Raw genomic sequence first — 14563 nt, 5'->3', positions numbered from 1 at the left:
GGCATGCGTTCTATCAATAAAAAGTTATTAAAAATTTTTTTTTTTTAAAGCCACTTTGGTAGTTAATCTGGCTTCAACTGGCTTTGTTTACCAACAGAAGGATAGGGATTGAACTCGATCTAATTGAGAGTAAATGTCCTCCAAGAGTAGGAATACAAATACATTATTAGAATCCTTATATTATTAGGATGATGTGAAGGGAGTGGCAGTTTTTCTAATACTATTTTTTCTGGTACTACCAAAGTTCATTTGTGGTTTTATTGATCAAATTCTCAAAGGGATATTTTATAGAATTTAATAAATAATTCAAATTCATCTGGAGAAACTAAAGATCTCCCAAAGCAAGGGAAATAATAAATAAAAGGTAGATATTATTATACTAATCAAACTATCCAAGGGATACTTTACAGAACTTAATAAAAAAGAATTAAAATTCATTTGGAGAAACTACAGATCTCCCACATCAAGGTAAATAATAAACACAAGGTAGGAATGAAGGAACAATAGCACTCCCAGACCTCAGAGTACATCATCATATACTAATCATCAAAAGCATTTGATTTTGTTTAAAAAAAATAGAATACATCAGTGGGACAAACTCAACAAGGATGAATCAGAAAAAATTAATTGAACCCAATAACTCAGTGTTCAGTAAATTCCATAAATAACTTAGAAAAGAACTCCATAGGGGCAGGATAGAGCACCAGCCCTGAAATCAGGAGGACCTGAGTTCAAATCAGACCTCAGACACTTAACACTTCCTAGCTGTGTGACCCAAGGCAAGTCACTTAACCCCAATGGCCTCTGCAAAAAAGAAAAGAAAAGAACTCCATAATTAAGAATTATGAGGAAAACTGGAAAACAATTGGGGAGAAATTAGGCCTATATTAACATTTCAAGCCAGACTCCACAATAAATTCAAAATGAATTCATGACCTGAATATTAAAGACCATATCATAAAAAATTAAGAAATACATCAAATAATTTACAGAACTTTGGGTAGATTTAGTCATAAGCAAACAAAGGAGAGAAAGCAGCTTCAAAAGATTTTTTAAAATTGTTTTAATTACATAAAATTGAAAATCTGCACAAACAAAATTGAGGAATCTCAAATAAGATGGGAAGAAGTTGAATCAGAAAAAAAAAAAAATCTTTGTATCAGATCTCTCCAAAAAGAGTTTGATATCCAAGATACATAGATAACTAATAGACATATATAAGACCAATATAATTCCTCATTATAGAAGAGATGAAAGAGTATGAACAAATGTTACTCAGAAGAAGAATTATGGAAGGCAGACCAAGACAATCAAATTCCAGGATTAATTTCTGATGAAGAGAAGGTATGGATAGCTGCCAAGTTTATCAATCATGCTCCCCAAGAGAATTTAATGAAGTGTTTAATGTGCATTTCCCCAGTGTAATATGAATCGGTTAACTCCAGTGAAGATAAAAGAATGGTCAGGTTTTGATGACAGAATATGATGACCTAGATAAAGGCGAATTTTTAGATCCAAGAGATAAAGTTTCATTGAAGTTTGATTACGTATGGAAAGAAGCAAGAGACTCCCCCAACCTGAGGACATAGGTGGAGTTCTGAAGACATAGAGGGAACTTGTGACAATGCATTAAGTACCCCATATGAAAGATCATTATTCCAATAGCTTCTTACTCTTTATGCTAAAATTATAGATGGACAGAAGACTGTCATTGCCTGACTTGAGAGCCACCAATTTTAGCCTTAAAAACTTCTGGCATGGTGGTTAGGGATTGAGTGGAAAGCTATCACACATAGGAGGTTAGAATGTTAAAGATTCAAATCCATTACTATGAAGATAGCAGTTTTCAGCTGGTTAAGCACAAAAATATATAGCATTCAATAAATGTTACTGATAATGTGCAGACTGCCAAAGACTTTATTAAAGATCATAGAACATAAGTCAAAAATGAATATCAGATCACTATTAGTGAGAACTGTCAGACAATGTTAGATACCATATTCAAAGTCACTCACTGGCAGTTTCCAGGCATCCACACCTAATTGACTGAAACAAAATACTCAGCTCCAAGATTGGCCAAAAAAAATACAAAATATTGGGTGTGAAAATTTCCAATTTTAACACAAAAAGAATAAAGAGGAGGAGCAGCAAGAAGAGGAGGAGAAAGAAGAAGAGGGAGAGGAAGAAAGAGGAGGAGGAGAAGAGGGAGAAGGAGAAGAAGAGCGAGAGGGAGAGAAGGAGAGAGACAGAGAAAGGGAGGAAGAGAAAGAGGAGGAGGAAGGAATGAAAGAGGAAATTAAATACCTTAATACAATTATATCACTACAGCACACTAAGCATGTGCCAAGTATAGTACAATTACATCACCACAGCACACTGAGATGTGCTAACTACAAGCACCCTGCTATTATTATGTAAATGTCTCTTTACTACAAGTATCTCTGCTTCAAGTAAAACACAGGTTGTCACACACCCCTGACTTCTCAGGAAGACTAAGAACCCTTAGGGAAGATGGGGAGGTGCACCAGACATTGTCAACAAGTTCCCTCTGGGCTGAAGGGTCTTATGCCTCACCAAGTGTTTCCCCGGGCTATCTGTGATCCTCTACAGTTTCCCAAGTGGCAATAAAATTCGCAATGACAGATAAAACTTTGCAGAATTTTTTTTTCTCTAGTTTTGAAGGATCTGGGTAATTCTTGGACAAAAAGGCAAACAGTTAAATAAAGGAGGAAGCTAGGAGCAGCAAGAGAGACAGTAGAAAGCATTACAGCAAAAAGTGTTACCGAGGAACAAAACCATCTGTTGGAAGTAAGTGGAAAATGAAAAGTCCATGTAGCAGTGTCTAGGGTAATTAGGGAAAACAAACAAACAAACAAAAAACAAAAAACAGGTCACTAGGTGGCTCAGTGCACAGAGTGCTGGACCTGAAGACTCATCTTCCTGAGTCCAAATCCAGCCTCAGACACTTACTAGGTGTGTGACCTTGAGCAAGTCACTTAATCTGTTTGCCTCGGTTTCCCCATTTGTAAAATGAGCTGGAGAAGAAAATGACAAATCACTCTAGTAATCTTGCCAGAGAGAAACACAGACAAAGACAGACATGGGACACGGGGGGATGGAGGGAGAAACAGAAAGAGACACACACAGAGAGCACTATATATGAGGTAAATGTTAAATAATTAAAAGAGATAAAGCAATGAAATTAAGAGCACCTGTGTCAAAAAAAAAAAAAAAAAACAGATTCTTAGTAATTGTTCTATTTATAGGCCTCTATAAGGTGCTGGTATTTCAGTTATCTTGTTTCTGAGTGTGAGGACATTTTAAAATACCTTCCCTATTTCTGTGTATCTTTACTAGAAATTGAAACTTTAACTTTGGTAGCAGGATCGCTGGCAGGCAAAGTGAGAGTAACATGCAAGTGACGCGCTAATCCATTTCTTTCCACAAGGTTAAGTGAATAAAGGATCAATGCAATGAATGAGGGAAATTTTGAAATTCACAAAGTAGACTCAAACAGGAATCTATTTTGTATCAGCTGCCAACATGTTGTCTTCTGAACTATAAGGGATTCGTGAGATGACAAGTGTGGTGTGAGCAGAAGAAAAGTCAGCTCTGATGGGACCAAACCACGGATCTCATCTGGTTGCACTCCTCTCCCCACCTACTCCCACTCCCATCTCTGCTTATTGAATTACCCATATTCCAGGTCATTTCCTCAGAGCTGATTTCAGGGACCTAACCCCCAAATAATTTATTCTTTTAATCCTTGAGGATGTTTTATTTGCCACGTCTAATATTTAAAAGTTTCAGCGGGGGAGAGAGAGAGTGGGAGCACACTAAGAAGTGATGAATTCTGTGTCAAAAGTCTAGTTGTGTAAGGGCAGCTAGGTGGTGCAGTGGATAGAGCCCCAACCCTGAAAGGAACTGAGTTCAAATCTAGTCTCAGATACTTAACACGTCCTAGCTGTGTGACTCTGGGCAAGTCACTTAAACCCAATTGCTTCAACCAAAAAAAAAAAAAAAAGTCTATTTGTGCTGTTTTATCATCTAGCTGTGCTTTTTCACAAAGAAAAAAGGCATATTTAGAAAGAGTGACATCATAAGCAAATTAGAAGAACAGGATAGTTTACCTCTCCGATCTGTGGAGAAGGAAGGAATTGGTTTTGTAAAGAAAAAGCTTTAATTAAAATTAAAAAAAAAAAAAAAGAAAACCTCTGCATATAGGCTGAGCACTAATCTCCTCTGATGAGCAGTTGCCTTATTTACCTTCTCCATGGAGACCTGGCTCATTGTGACATGCTCAAGAACACCAAGGTTTTCTGACTATAAAGGCGATGTTCTGTCCACAGCAAGCCAACAGACGAATGGAGATGGATGAGTGGACAATACAGACGAATAGATTCGATAGATAGGCAACTGATGGGACAATTGGAGAGGATAAACAGATAGATTGATGAATATAGATATACTGAGGCATAGATAAATAGATAATAATCAATGGATGGATAAGTAAATAGATAGATTTATAGGTAGAAAAGAGATTTATAGGCAGAAAGAAGATTTATAGGTAGAAAAGATAGGTAGAAAAGAGATTTATAGGCAGAAAGAAGATTTATAGGTAGAAAAGATAGGTAGAAAAGAGATTTATAGGCAGAAAGAAGATTTATAGGTAGAAAAGATAGGTAGAAAAGAGATTTATAGGCAGAAAGAAGATTTATAGGTAGAAAAGTTAGGTATAAAAGAGATTTATAGGTAGTAAAGAGACTTATAGGTAGAAAAGAGAATGAATAGAAGGATTAAAATATAGAGATAGCGAGAAATAGACTGGATAGATAGATCCTTTCTGGCAGTAATGAGCATCATACCAAGAGCTGCTCTCAAAGATTGAGATTGTCTTCAAGTCAGTATTAAATTATTATATTTTATTCTCTAATTTCGTAAGCTAAAATGTTGCTTTCTATCTGGCTTGGAAAAGTGTTGATTCTCTTTTCTCCTCTCTTCCCCCTCCCCCAAAATTGCCGTTTTTGGATGGTTATTCCAGTAGATCAATTGGACACATATCTTTCACTAATGCGGTAACATTTTACCTTTTCAGGCAACCTATAAGCCATTGCTGAAGCAGATTATGGAGGAGATACTGAACCCACAGCAACCAGATTCTGGCGATATTGAACACGTGTCTTCGGGCCTCAGCGACCTACTTAAAACGGGATTTAGCATGTTCATGAAGGTAAAGCAACTACATGGAGATATAATCTACCTGCAGTTCCCTCCTGCAGGTGACGGATGTGTCATGCAGAGAACTGAAATGAGGGTACATCATTAGCACAAGCTTTGGGTGTTTTGTTTTATAATCGAGACGCTCATGTCCATGAAAATTCGAGGAGAAGAATTGAGATAGTGGCCGATCCTCACACCTTAGCACTGAAGTCATATATCGAACCTATCATTCCAGGGTCAACTCTAAATTCAGTCTTAATATAGGGATCAAGGTAAGGCCAGGCTGCTGAGTAGTATCCCTATAGGTACTAGAAGTACAAATAGTCTGGGAAAGAGAGACCCTATCTTTAAAAAGAAAAAACAAAAAGCAAAACAACAGATTCTTTGAGTTCAGAAACTATTGTTTTTCATCATCCTATGCCTGGTTCCCAGGGAAAAAAATGACTTTCAAATAGTAGAGATTTAATAAATGCTTGTTGAATTGAATTACATATAGATGAAGACTTTTTCTAAAATTATTGGCAGCTGGGTAGTATAGTGGATAACACTGTTGGACCTCACTTGGATCAGCAACTGATATCAAACACCAGCTGTATGACTTTGGGCAAGTCACTTAATCTCTGTTTGCCTAAGTTTCCTCAAATGTAAAATGGGAATGATAATATCTCCCTGGCAGGATTGCTGTAAAGTACTTAGAACTTTATATAATAGGCACTATATAAATGTTTTTCCCTCTCTCCTTCATACTTAATCAGAGAGGTTACTATGACAAAAAGAAAAATGTTGGATATTGCAGGGCCTGTGGGAAACTGGGACAGTAACTTATTGTTAGTGGAGTTGTGAATTGATTCAACTCTCCTGGGCATACCTTTTGATCCAGCAATACCACTGCTAAATCTATGTCCCAAAGACATCCAAAAAGGGGGAAAGGACCTATTTCTTCAAAAATATTTATAGCAGCTCTTTTTGTAGTGGCTAAGAATTGGAAATCAAAGCTGTGGTATGTGATCGTAATGAAATATTATTGTGCTATAAGAAATGGCAAGCAGGATGATTTCGGAAAAACCTAGAAAAGACTTATATGAACTGATTCAAAGTGGAGTGAATAGAACAAGGAGCATGTTGTACACAGTTAACGGCAATATTATTCAGTTAAGAACTGTGAAGGACATAATTATTCTCAGCAATACAATGATCCAAGACAATCCCAAAGGATTCATGATGAACCATATAATCTGCCCTCTGAGAAAGAACTGATACTGAGTATAGACCAATGAGTATAGACCAAAGTATGCTGTTCTGGTTTTCTTTCTTTCTTCTTTCTTTCTTTCTTTCTTTTTTCCTGTCTTCCTTCTTTACTTCCTTCCTTCTTCTTTCTTCCTGTCTCCCTTCCTTTTTTCCTTTCTTTCTTTCTTCCTCTTTTTTCTTTTTCTTCCTTTCTCTCTCCCTTTCTTTCTTCCTCTCTTCCTTCCTTCCTTCCTCCCTCCTTTCTTCCCTTTCTTTCTTTTTTTCACTTTCTCTTCCTTCCTTGAGTGGGATACAATGCTCTGATCCAGGAGTTGAGCGCCGTGCCTTGCTCATTTATTCCAGAAGTGTTGACAGATGAGTAGGAAAGGGAAGGCTGAGCAGGGAACATCCTTCTCCCTCCAGCACCCAAGCTTCCCTGGCTCTGTGCTCCTATGGTCCCCCTACACATCCCACTGATTTTGGTCACTGGGCAAGGCGACACAGCTCAAGGCAGTTTGCTGCCAGCCAGCCCTTTGCCACTGGCTTCTTTGTGGGTCTGTGGATAGATTTCAATGGGGCAGGGCCATGAACGTGGATGGGGGGGGGGGGCATATATGCTTTTATTTTCACTAACTTCTGGTTTAAATTTAGCATTTCCTCCAATTATGAATTTAAAAGAAAATAAGAATAATAATAATAATAAAAAAAAAACATAGGGAAAGGTTTCCTCCTATAGTTCTTCCCCAGTTGATTCATGATGCAAAAAAAGTTAAGAATCTCTGGATCAAGCCATAGATTAGTATACTGGTGTGGGTTGAATCTTGGCTCAGACTTTGGGTCTGCCCTCACTTTTTCAAAAACATTTCTAAATGTTTCAGATAGGTATGGCATTGTACTAGGAATTAAGGAGCCCACAAAAATAAATGGTTAATAACTTGTCTCTCTGGTGCTCTAAGGTCCATCCAATGCTTTCCTCATAATACCCCCTATGAAGGGGAGGTCATATAATCACTATTCTCCCCAATTTGTAGATGAGGAAACTGAGGTTTTTAGCAAGTGAGTAGTAAAGATGGGATCCAAATCCAAATCATCTGAGACCATACCATTGTTCTTTCCACTAAACCGTGTCTCCTTCATGGGAGGTCTGGAGCATTATCAGTGACCTGTCTTCCCTTTACAGAAAAGATGATAGAGAACAAAAAGGGAAGGAAAAAGAGGGAAGAAAGGGAAAAGAGAAAGTCATCTCTTTATCACTCAACAGCAGATTTTCAGAAACAATTTCCTTGGGTACAATTCAAGGACACCAGGCCATCAGTTTCCTTGAGAGTAGTGGGATATTGGGGGAGAGGGGGGAGGAGGAGGGGAGGGTTCCTATGTATATGACGAGAGAAAGCCTGCAGGTCCAGTTAATGAAAAGAATATTGCACTGAGAGGTCAAAGACCTGAATCTAAGTCATCATTTCACCACTTCTGTTTTCCTTATTTAGAAAATGGAGTAGTTGGATAAGGAGGAAGGGCTGCTTCTCTGAGGAGAAGTGAGAAAAGGGGGAATTCTCAGCCTCACAGGGGAGAGACCCAGGCCCAGCTTGGCTTGGACAGCCCAAAGGGCCTTCTTGTGTTATGGGTTCTGTAACAGAAGGTCTCGATTCCACGGAATGGGAAGGTTTCAAGAGTTAGAATTATTCAATCCCGATTCTACTTCTGCGCCTAAACGACATGGTGCTCATAAAGCTTCGACTCAATGTTCAATTTCCCTTTCCCTTCCCAATAAGATACCTTCATATATGTTTTAAGGCCAGCATTTTCAAAGCCTACAGCTGATGTGCTTTGACTATTTGGGTGAACTTGGCCGTTGTGGCTGAATTTATATATATACAGAGAGAGAGAGAAAGAGAGAGAGAGAGAGAGAGAGAGAGAGAGAGAGAGATTGCATATCTGCATATTCTAGATAGACATAAGATACTTATATAGAATATATTATGTGTGTGTGTGTGTGTGTGTGTGTGTGTGTGTGTGTGTTGTCCGCTGTAGGCAAAAATACCTTGCGCAGATTGGTGGGAATGTGAACTTTTGCTCATTGTCATTATGTTGACCCACCATCTAACTTTTCTTTTCTTCTTCCCTCCCTAAGCACCACCACCTCCAAAGCTACCAGTGTGGCTCAAATTCACCAACCTGTTATGGACAGAGTTCTTAGAATTAATACTATGTTCTGGATTTTAGATTCTGGAGGCTAGAAACTGTCTGGAATCTGGTATCTCCACGAAATCTCATACTGTACCACAGACTGCGCAGGTCTTGTTGATAGAGAGGTTATGTAAACTATAAATTGAGAAGTGTAATCCTTGAGCCTGGGACTTTATATTATTCATAGAAGAACTTGTCCTTTTTTTTCTTGTATTTAGGATTTTTTTTCCTGTCTCAAAAATAGCAAGGATGACACCATATTGATTTTAAAAAGGCATTTTCTCTTTCGAAAGGAAGGAAGATAACCAACTATTGTAGAGACCATACTTTCCTCTGGAATCTATCTTACATAAAACCCAAGTTTTATGTTCTCTAAATAATCAGTAACTTTCATAATATATTTTGCTTTGAAAGACCAATTTTTTTTAAGGGTAAGGCCTAGATTTAAACTACAATGAGTAGATATTGCCAGTTATCTTTGGATTCCACTTCTAGGTAGGTTTTCTTTTTTCTGACCCAAATTAGGAGAATTCTTTCACTTTTGTTTTAAGTTTTATTGACATTTTCTTTTTGTACATTACAGCTTCAAATAATAATAACAAAGTAATAAAAATCGATAGCATTTATTTAATATTTTAAAGTTTGCAGAGAACTTTAGAAATATTTCATCTGATACAGCAAAAAAGGTGGGTACTTTGGTCTCCATTTTACAGATGAGGAAACTAAGGTAGGCAGCTTTGTTCTCTCTCAGTTGTGGTTCATCCTTTATTTCTGAAGAGGACTAACAACATTCAGGATAATGTCTTGACTCATAGCTACTAGATATTTGCATTTGGATTTGAATTTAGGACTTTATGACTCAAGTTTCATGCTCTGTCCCTCATACCCCTAAGCTGTAGAAAGCCTCAGGGTCTCATAATAATTGACATTTATATGGCACTTTTGTTGTTTAGCTGTAACTCCATTTAGGGTTTTCTTGACAAAGATACTGGCTACTATTGCCCTCTGACCCTAGATTTAGAGCAATCCAACTCCATTTTACACATCCAATGCAGCAGATCTGGGATTTGAATCCATAGCCTCCAGCTCCAAAGCCAGCCCTTCCCAGTGTACCAGACTTTCTCCTTTCTAGGGTAGACAAGCCCAAAACAAAGATTACCATTGCCCAATGCTTCCTTGGCTCTGGAAGGCCCTTTTTGCTCCAGGGATGGAGAACCCAAACCAGAGGAAGGTTTGAGTTAGGGCGTGGAAGGGCCGGAGAATCAGGACCCCATGCTTGAAAATGATCTGAAAGACTGTGCAAAAGGGAGCAGCTATTCATCTTTGAAGCCAGAGAGTGGTATTAGGAGGGAGCAATTCTAACTGAAAGCAAAATCACTTTGTGTCCAAATTCTCAGCAGTAGAGTTGCTATCTACAGTAGTGGAGAACAGAAACTTAAGTGTCCGAGTTCTGAGGGATGGGGAGTGATGGGCACAGACTCTGAGATGGAGCACAAGGTAGCTATCATGCTACCCCAAGCCACGAACCTCAGAAAATCTAAAATTGGATTGCGTTCCATTCTTGAAACTTGGAAATGGGGTCTGTCTGCCCCCAAAACCACCCCCCCCCGTCCATTCAAAAGTAATACCCCATGCCCTTTTGTTTCTTTCACCATGGCTAAGGCAGGATCGGATTTTCCCTCCCTAATTATATGTGGTGTTTCCCCACCCCCTCCTGTTCTTAGGTAATCGTGCTGTCCACGCGACTCCTGAACCCACTTAACATTGCGGAGCTGTTAGGATCGACTTCATCCACACATTGGCATCTGAGCCAGAGCCATCTACTATAAGAGAACACAAGACTTAGCCGGTCTGGAAAGACCTGCTCTATTGTCAACTGTTGAGATACATTTCCCAAACTGAGCCTACCCTGTTACTAACTGTAACTGTAGGAATAACTGAATTTTGCCTGAAGGCCTTCGATAATGGGGAGGGGGGGAGGCGGGGGATGTTCTGTTGCTAAGACTGTTGCAATGTTTTGTTGCCAAGATTATTGAAATGTTATATTATTGAGATTGTTACTGGTTTTAAAATTTTTTTCTTTTTCTGTTTCTGAAGTTGAGATGTTATATTGAAATTGTTACTGATTTTTAAAAAAATTCTTTTTCTGTTTCTAAAGCTGAAGATGTTATATTGTTGAGATTGTTACTGGTTTAAAATAAAAATCCTTTTTCTGTTTCTAAAGGTGTCAAGCTGTCATTCATTCGCTCCCACATGATTACTGATATTTCCCAGTTTCTTCTGTGCTATCTGGTGATTAGACTTGCCGGCTCGTTAATCCTAAAGAAATACTTATTGGCAAACTTATTAGATAAATTAAATTTTTTCCCCACTTATTGGCAAACTTATTAGATAAATTAAATTTTTTCCCCTATTTGCAGCTAGTCAATACAGCCGTTGGGTAAAGCCTGGCTATCTGCATTTGAGAATAAGGGAGAGAGGCAGATGTGTTCTTCTTTGAGATTGTGAAACAACTGTAAGCAGGACCTTTGCAATCAGAGACTGGGGACTGTCTGAAAGTCTGGAGGAAAGAGGTAGTGGGGGGTTGGGTTAGCAACCAGAAAAGTCCCTGGGAAGCTAGGAACTGGACCTCCTGAAGTCTTTTGGATCTTTCTGGAGGGGCAGAGCAGCCATTCCACACTGGGGAGGCAATTCAGAATGATAGGGACTGGCTTAGAGATTCGCATCCCGGTGCTTCCTCTCTGCTCTAGGGGAAGGCTGAGCCAGAAAATAATTGGTCCCCACAGGCATGTCCTAGAGCCCCGCCCCCAATTCCCCTTTTGAAGTTCTCTTCTGCCTGATTTTTGCTCATTCAATCTGTATGGCTGAAATGTAAAGCTTCTGTTTCTGAAAATCTAACCTTTCATCAGAAGGTGGGGACCTAAACCCAACGGATGAAGGGATAATGTAAGAGTCCCAGAAAAGCAAATGGGTGCTCTAGAGCCGGCATGATTGGAGATGGGAAAACCCCATCTGATTTGATTCCATCGTTAATGGCAAACCTGGGTTAGCCACAAAAGATGTTTGCCCTGATTGATAAAGCTGGAACAATACCTCTTGTGAATTGATGTACAGGCCGTGGCAATAAAATGAAACCAAGCAAACTCCCAAGCAGGCTGCAGCCTTAATTGGCTGAAGAAGGCACCGGACAAGCCAGTCAAGCCGGCTTCCAGAACAAGTCGTTAGCTTGGGCTTGGGAAGCCTCCTAGGGTGTGGAAGAGGAGGTCTGGATTTCTCTCTGACAGCACCTTCTCATCCTTCGACTTGGGCTTTCCATTCTGGCTTTTGGGGTTGGATGGTCTTATCTACAGAAAACTGCCGCCTTGAGGGCAGGAACTGTTTGAGTTTGGCCTTTGTAGCTCTGCCATTTTTCCAATTCAATTTACCAACATTTATTAAGGAAGGAAACAAGCATTATTAAACTCCTACTATGTATCAAGCTCCCCATTACCTTCCTGAATTCCCCAAAGTTCATATCGCCATCTTCCAAATAGAAGATTTTGGGTTAGACGTGTTTTTCAAGTATTTGTATGACCAAGCATTTATCATCCATATTGTATGCTGGTCAACACGAAGAAAAACAGTAGATGATTTCAATCACTTTTTAAAATAAATAATTCACCTTTTTAGAGGGGCTCAAGGGTAAAAGAAAGAAAACTAGATTTGGTGTTTCAGAGATCGGAGTTAAGATCCCAGATTTGATGTCTCTGAAATGGTTTCATCATCTGTAACATGAATGGATGGGACTATATGGTCTCTTCCTTTCAAAATATATACAATAGTTTCTTATTTATAAAATACACATGATTATCAGTATTATGCATGATTATTATATATTGAATTTACACATGTTTTCCCCAGAAACTTTCCCTATATATAGTAAAGCCTTAATTAATCAGAATGCTTAGATAATATTAGTCTGAGCTTGATTTACTTTTGTATAGCAGAATTCATTCAATTCAATTGATTGAATTAAAGCTTAAACAGAAAAGTGTATCTGTTGGAAATCTTTCAGAAATATAATATTCCATTTCCCTGCCTTGGAAAAGAGTGCTTGAGAAGGATGTCTTGCCATGTGTCAGGATCATCATTCTGATCACCTCCTTGGGATAGCAGCACGGCCCCGGCCCTGGTGTGGTCCGCAGGACTCACAGGACTTAGCTGGATGCTCCCTAGCTTTTCACTCTGCTTCAGCAGCCCCTGCACCTCTTCTTCCTAGGCTCACTTCAAGGCCTTTCCCTTTCCTCTCTGAGTAAGGCTATTCTGAGTCATTTTGCATTTTCTCCCCTCCACCCGGGCTCTGGCCACTGCCTTCCTTTGGATCAAGTACCTTCCTCTGAGTCTCTTGGAAATTGGAAATATTATTTGTGCCTCCTTTCCCTCTGCCTTTGCAGCACGGAACCTGACAATAAAGTTAGCATTTATATGGCCCTTTCCTGTTTGCAAAGTGCTTTATAAGCGTTCTCTCAGTTTGTCCTGAGATGCAGGTGCTATTACTATCCCGTTTTCCCTGGTGGGGGAAACTGAGTCAAGCGGGTTTGAACTCGTCGTCCTGACTCCTGACCCAGAGTTCTGTGCGCTGGACCCCACAGGTGCCTCCGAGTGCACTGGACTCCACGAGTGAGTCCGACTGCACTGGAGAAAGCGAGCCCTTACAGACCAAATGACATCTAGGGTCTGACTGATCTCGCCCCAGAACTGAGCCATTGCTTCACAATTAAAATGCTGCCTCTCAGTGGGGCTGGAGAGAACACGAGCTATGTAATGATCCAGGAGTCCTCGGGATCGCTTTGCCCCTTAGGAAGACCGTACGCCTCCTTATTGTCACCAGAAAACTGGTCCGAGGGCCCGGTCTGCTTTGGAGTCGCCACGCCGAAATCATTCTGTGACTGTCCTCTTGCCCTCTCCCGAGCTCCACAAGGGCAGGATGTGGGCTGAGCGCGTCCCCTGGCAGCCTGCCTGCCAACGCTGAGCCAGGCACTTCTCTGAGGAGGTTTGCCAGGCCAGCCTGGCCCAGGGACAGACTGGTGCCGACTGTTCCGTGTTGGCAGAGCTGGCCCGGGCCTAGCCTCCCAGAGCCCAGAGGGGCCTTGTGCCCTGGGCAAGCCTCAGAGCCAGAGCTATGGGACATCATCCCTTAGTCACACCTCCTCTTCTCCCCTCCTCCCACCTCCTCTCTTCTGATGTTGTTGGGTTTCACCCCAGAGTGCTCCCTTTTCTATTAAGGACCCCCAGGAAAGACTAAACTTCCTATCTCTGGGCCAGTACGCTGTTTTTTTCTCTGTGAAATGGAACAAACTAAATGATCTAAAGCTCAGTTTATTTACCCTTTCCTCTCCTCTCCTCCTCCTCTTTCTCTTCTTCTTCTTCTTCCTCATTCTCATCCTCATCTTCTTTTTCCTTCTCCTCCTCCTTCTCCTTTCTCTTTTTTTTCTCCTCTCCTCTTCACCTCTCCTTCCTCTTCCTTCTCTCCTCCTCCTCCTTTTTCTATCTGTCTGCTCTCTGTCTCTCTGCCATTTCTCTGCTCTCTGTCTCCTCCCTCTCTCTCTCTCTCTCTCTCTCTCTCTCTCTCTCTCTCTCTCTCTTTCTCCTCATCTTTCACTGTTTCCCCCCCTCTCTCTTCCTCCCTGTCTCCTCCCCTTCCTATTGTAGCTCTGACATTGTCACACCCCAGGAAGGGGGCTGAGCTATTAAGAGACAAGAGGAAGATGCTGTCAGAGCGGTCCTTCCTCAGGGACCAGACTGAGACCGAGGTCCAAGAGGAGCCTAATAAGAGGCCCCGAATCTCCTCGCGCGCTCGGGGAAGTGCCCAGAGCTCCTGCCTCCCCGCACACAGAGCCACAGCTGGAAGGAGTTTCGGTGACAGTCAGGCCCTTCCTTTGTAGATGCT

General features: G+C 40.5%; 1 pseudogene; it reads left to right on the top strand.

Moving 5' to 3' along the window:
* The first annotated feature begins 1260 nt into the window (after positions 1-1260).
* LOC127541404 (F-actin-capping protein subunit alpha-1-like) lies at positions 1261-10857 on the top strand (annotated as a pseudogene).
* Positions 10858-14563: the final 3706 nt, after the last annotated feature.

This window comes from Antechinus flavipes, chromosome 6, assembly GCF_016432865.1.
Source record: "Antechinus flavipes isolate AdamAnt ecotype Samford, QLD, Australia chromosome 6, AdamAnt_v2, whole genome shotgun sequence".
NCBI classification, from domain to species: Eukaryota; Metazoa; Chordata; class Mammalia; order Dasyuromorphia; family Dasyuridae; genus Antechinus; species Antechinus flavipes.
This window is presented reverse-complemented; position numbering and strand designations above follow the sequence as displayed.